The 5,663-nt window shown below is 40.0% G+C and overlaps 1 long non-coding RNA gene across 1 annotated transcript; it reads left to right on the plus strand.

Moving 5' to 3' along the window:
- Positions 1-2,810: 2,810 nt before the first annotated feature.
- Positions 2,811-4,955, plus strand: LOC124628989 (uncharacterized). Its single transcript, XR_006983823.1, has 2 exons — positions 2,811-2,840; positions 3,722-4,955. It is a non-coding gene; the product is annotated as an uncharacterized LOC124628989 (long non-coding RNA).
- Positions 4,956-5,663: the final 708 nt, after the last annotated feature.

The following is a 5,663-nucleotide window of genomic DNA, read 5'->3' on the forward strand; positions in this document are numbered from 1 at the left end:
AAATCTTTTTGTGACACCTTTAGCAGCAATAACTGCAACCAATGCTTCCAATAACTGGAGATCAGTCTTTCACTTACTTCTAGGACTAGGATTTAATCATATGCTTTGCATTATTGTCTTGCTGAATAATCCAGTTGTGGTTGAGTTTCAGTTTACGGACTGAAGACCGGATATTCTCCTTTAGGATTTTCTGGTAGAGAGAAGAATTCATGTTTCCCTCGATTATTGCAAGTTGCTCAGGCCCTGAAGCAGCAAAGCCTCCCCACACCATCATATTTCCACCACCATGCTTGACTATAGGTATGATGTTTTTTTGTGGAATTCTGTGTTTGCTTTACACCAGATGTAATCATCAAGGTGTGTTTTGGGAAAATTCAGATGAGACCTAATGCTCTTCTGGTAAGCAACTTGCCACTCTTCCATGGATATTATTTTTGCCCAGTGTCTTTCTGATAGAGGAGTCATGAACATTGACCTTTATTGATGGAGGAGAGGCCTGTAGGTCCTTTGATGTTGTCTTGTGCTCCTTTGTGACTTGCTGGATGAGACTGATGTATTTCAATCACTGTCTCTTCCTCATCATTTCTGGAATTTTATTTGCAGTTTTGGCATAGTGTGTTACTGGGTAAGACCTTTTAACCAACTTCATGCTGTTGAAAAAGTTCTATTTAAGTGTTGATTTGATTGAACAGGGTTTGCAGTAATCAGGCCTGCTTATGTCTAATCCAGCGGAACCCCATTATGAATGCAGTTTCATAGATTTGGGGAATTAGTAACTATGGGGGCAAATTAGGGCTGCAACTAACGATTATTTTGCTAATCAATTAATCTGTCGTATTTCTTCGATTGATCGATTAGGTGGATTGAAAGGCCAACTTTTATTTTCTGAATCTCAAAAAAACGTGTTATTTCACATTCTGCCCAATGTTGTCCTTCAAACTGAAGGTTATGGAAAAAGGTATTAAATGTATCCATGTGGGCTATGCTATACAGTGTGCAAAACATGAAGTTGTGGCATATTGTACAAATTTGCATGTGTATATACAACTGTACATAGAACACAACACCAGGCCTATCTTCAGGGTGGGCCAAGGCCAAAATAATAAACAAAAGACCTCTTGGTTTAGAGAGATAGTTTACCTAAAAGAAAAACAAAAATACAAATGAACTTCCCTAATTCCCTAATCCAAAAACAGAGACAAAAGGACCCCACTCCCAACAGAAATGGCAGCTACACCCCTACTGCCAGTAAACTGAGTGAAACATATATACAGTGGTGAACATATGCACATAAACAGGTACAGGGATAACCAAACTCACAGTCCAAACCAGACAAAAGTCAGAACCAGAACAGCAGTCAGAACAAATAATACTATAGCCACAAGGGCAAGCAACATAAACCAAACAAATCTCCTAACACCAAATCACACGTAACTACCTCCAACATCCTCTCCTTGCTCTGCTCCTCTTCCTCTTTAAATATGGTCGCCATTCAGTAATGTCATCATGGGAGGTGGGAGCAAGGCAGGCTAGGGCCGGCTGGAAACTCTGGGAAGGAAGTTCAGACCTGCACACAAAACATGGCACAATACACACAAAAAAAGGCTTCCCATCCCAAAGATTAGCGGGTTGTAACAAGGGAATTCCTCAAGAACATCATCAATAGTAGCAGGGCACCTCTTATGGTGGTGATGTTTTGCAGTACAACACAAGCCACTGTGATGTCACATACCCTCTCTGGGCTGACCCTGAGCCCATGCAGGCACTGAAAAATGGCCTTCAGGATTCCAATAGTTATCTCTATCTTGGCCTGTGTTCTACAATTGGCCAGGTTAAATGGGTCTGTGGGCCAGGCTCAGGGTAGGGTGTGAACAGAGAGGACAGACAGGAGTACCCTCTGTCCCCCAACAAGTAACTATTGATGTTTCCTGTAATGTTGGTTAACACCTATACATTTTTTTTAATGCATTGTGTAAGGCAATACATACCCTGTTCAAATTTATGGCACAACAACGTCTCCTGACATATTCTTGCATTGTGTACAGACCCTGGTTGTTTTGCCTCAATGTTGGTGGTGAGGCGGTATGCATCACATATTACCTACTTAGTGGATACCAGGTGAGAATGGCATTTAATTGCTTAAACTTTAGATTGTTTTACCAATATACTGTTACATGCACATTGATGCTATGGAATGACTTAATATCAACATAGTCTCCTTCACTGACAGAAGGTGCTTTAATAGGAATGTGGGTTCCATCAATGCATCCAATGACATTTGGGAAACCTGAAATTGAAAGATAACATTTAAAGTTATTATTGCTGTGTACATATGTATGGATAGATTAAGTATATGCTATATGCAAATAAAAAGGTCTAATAGAATATCATGGAACAGATGAACCCGCCTCTCTGTGAATTTCCTCTTTAATGAGTCCCAGAGGTTTATGGCCAGGGAACTGCACAAAAGTATGTAGGAACCGTTACAGTGCAAGGCATACTGTACACCGGTGGCCCTACACCGTTGCCTTTCCCACATGCTCTGCATTGCCCATGTTATACAGAAAACTCCCAGTGGCAGAAAAATGAAGGGCAATACATAAAATGTGCTCCCTGTTAAGTGCTGATCCACGATGTGTCACATGCAAATATTCTTCCAGATATAAACCTGTTCTTAATCTGCTTAACCTGTTTTTATGTTCAGCAAGTTGCTATGGCAACTAACATACCCCGAAAGTTAACTCCATTTTTGGAACCAAAAGTTGAGGATATCCTCAACTTTATCCTCAGTTTTTGGAACCAAAAGTTGAGTTTATTCAACTCTGTGTAAACTTACCCAGGTAAGTCACATAACCTGCTTTCTGGAATACCCTCCTGCTTTGTGGAATAACCCCCTGCAGTGCTTGGCACCTAATTATAAGAAGAAGAACCGGAACGAAAATAATAGGTTCCTACACACCTATGGTGCTTGGCCCCTAACAATAAGAAAATCAGTAAAAATACGATACAAAAACACTTTGTGCTTGGACCTCTAATATATTTAGCCACAAGCAGTGATCATCAGGGTCCAAGCAGTATGGCAAAGTGGGGAAAATATCTAAAACATTCCAATTTGAAAGAAATATTTGTGTTGTGTATAGAGCATGAAATTACTTGCTGGGATAAAGTTAGCATGTAGAATAGGCTACAATGAATAAGTTTAAAAGGATATGCTTGGGGGGGGGGGGGTCTGTTTTTTTTTATTGTTAATAATTAGAATCATTATATTAATTACATACAGGTATTTTCATCGTTGTTGTTATGAACCCATGTGTTGGGATCTTTATTGATCATAGCACATGCAGGTGTGTAATAGCAAACGTGGAAGATAACAGCAGAATATGACAGCTATGGATGATAGTAACAATGGTAGACAATTGATGAGTACAAACACAGGTAAGTACACTAAATTGGAGGAGACAATAATCCATGAGGAGGATGAGAAAGGACCACTACAGAAGGGTAGTGCAGTCTGAGCAGTCCTTGTTGAGGCTAAACAAAGACATGAGTGTGAGGTGATTATTTTTGGAGTCCTTGATTAACAGGATAATTGATGGCAGGTTTGCATATTTAGTAGTCCAGAGAGCAGGAGTGGAAAGTGGGAGGAAGCTGAGAGTCTGGTGGAGGTGTGACTAGACTTATATGGGTTATATGAGAATGGTCTCTCTGGTCTCTCTTCCAGCCGTTTCCATGCAGCATGCTCAAAAGTCTCCAAGGAGGCCTCTGGACAGTCCAGGGAGGTGTGGCATGGTGTCAGGGGACACAATTGGAGATGTGGTGGACTGCAGCAGCTTCTGGAGTGCCTGTTAGCTCCTGGCTGCTCCTGCACGAGGGCTTCAAAGCACAACTGCAGCTCATTGCACAGATCAAGAAGCACTTGGTGGATTCGATGGGTGGTGAAGGACTTTATGATCTTGCTGAGTGGGGAGGCTTCCATGGTGGCATCTGAGTCTTCCAGCATCGAGGGTTTCGACACCACTGTAGAACCCCAGTATGAGTAAAAATTTTAGCAGAACTCTTGGATCACTAACTAGGTTCACACACTATGGCATGACTGCATGTGTGTTTGTGCGTGCACACTGCAGGCTTTGTCAAACCAACATACTAGTAAGTTGATTGAAAGAAAAGAATGTTGGCATTGTTGGATAACAGTCATGACAAATTATGCAGGCAATCAGTGTGTTGCTTCCATACACTAAATTAAAATAATAGAAATCAGGTGAAAATAGTTTTGCATTGCTTGATATCTTACTGGGGTGGCCAGAGTGGTGGCCATGCTTCATGATAGGTTGACACCCCTTAGCTACACACCTGATCCTATGGTGTCTCACAGCCACATTCAGCTCTAATGCAAGTTTATAGTCAAAACACATCTGCTCTAAGAAAACATTTTTGATTGTTACAGTTGTTATGGCAAAACCTAACTACACAAACAATACTGGTTTTTCACAAATCCATAGCTATTAACATTAATGAGACGTTGTATGGCAGTGTCGATAGATGCTGTGATGAATACAAGCTAGCCAACTAAAATAACTCTTAACTGACACCGAGTGCTTTGTGTGAGACCCCAACCCATGTCCCTAACCTGATCCACAACGTCCATGTGCAACATTTTTGCGCGTGCATACATTTGATTCTGATTACATTTGATTTGAAATGCACTTGTATGGAATTTCACAACATTAGTATACGTTTCAATTTCAAAACAAATACCATAATTTTGCATGTCAGAATGTATTAGAAAGATGAAAGTTGCAAAAAATATCTTGCAGAGGGAGAGTTTGTCCCATAATGCTGTAACAAGAGTATATGGAGAGACACCTGATACCTGTCTGTGCTTGTCACTGTATATTAACAAGCTTGCGTTAATATTATGGTGCGCTCCTTGTGTTATAAAATTCTTGCAAATTTTATGTCCACTGGAGTTCCTTCCACTCACTGTCTGTGGCAAATTTATGTTTCTCTAACTGTTCATTCTCATTCAGATCACAGCACTGAAGGATATACACTTCTTGAAAATCTATTTTATTTTATTCTAATTTTGATCTATACAAGGTTCCCACTCCAAGTCATATGTTAAATTCCATGACTTTTCCCTGACTTTCCCTGACAAAAATCTTGAATTTCCATGACCCACTGTACGAAGAATGGTACAATGTATTGCCTGGGTACTGAGCAGAAAAAATGACTCATGACTAGTCTTTCCGCCTCATAAACAAAATGGTGCTAACAAAATATATTTTTTTAATGGAAATAAAATCAATTCATTTACAAGGTGCTGTAAGCCATTTTAAGTACATTTTTAACCCATAACACCGTGTCACGTTCAGCAAATGAGCAAACTGTAACTAAAAAAAAAAAATACGATAAGACATTTCTGGTGCTTATTCAGTCTAGTACTTGTGGGGAAACAGAAAGGCTTATCACAGAAGAATAAATTTTGCCTCTACAGAACATCACAACTGAGTATGGGAGAAGGCAGAAATCGAGAATTACATAATTTTTCAAAGAAGCTATAGAAAATGACAAGTTCTTCAGGCTGTCCCAGCTTGTAACTTCTAACCCTTTCTGGAGTTCAGTCCATTGTAATCTATTGGCGATGGAGGGGCTTTTTGCTAATG

This window comes from Ictalurus punctatus, chromosome 15 (genome assembly GCF_001660625.3).
Source record: "Ictalurus punctatus breed USDA103 chromosome 15, Coco_2.0, whole genome shotgun sequence".
Classification (NCBI taxonomy): Eukaryota; Metazoa; Chordata; class Actinopteri; order Siluriformes; family Ictaluridae; genus Ictalurus; species Ictalurus punctatus.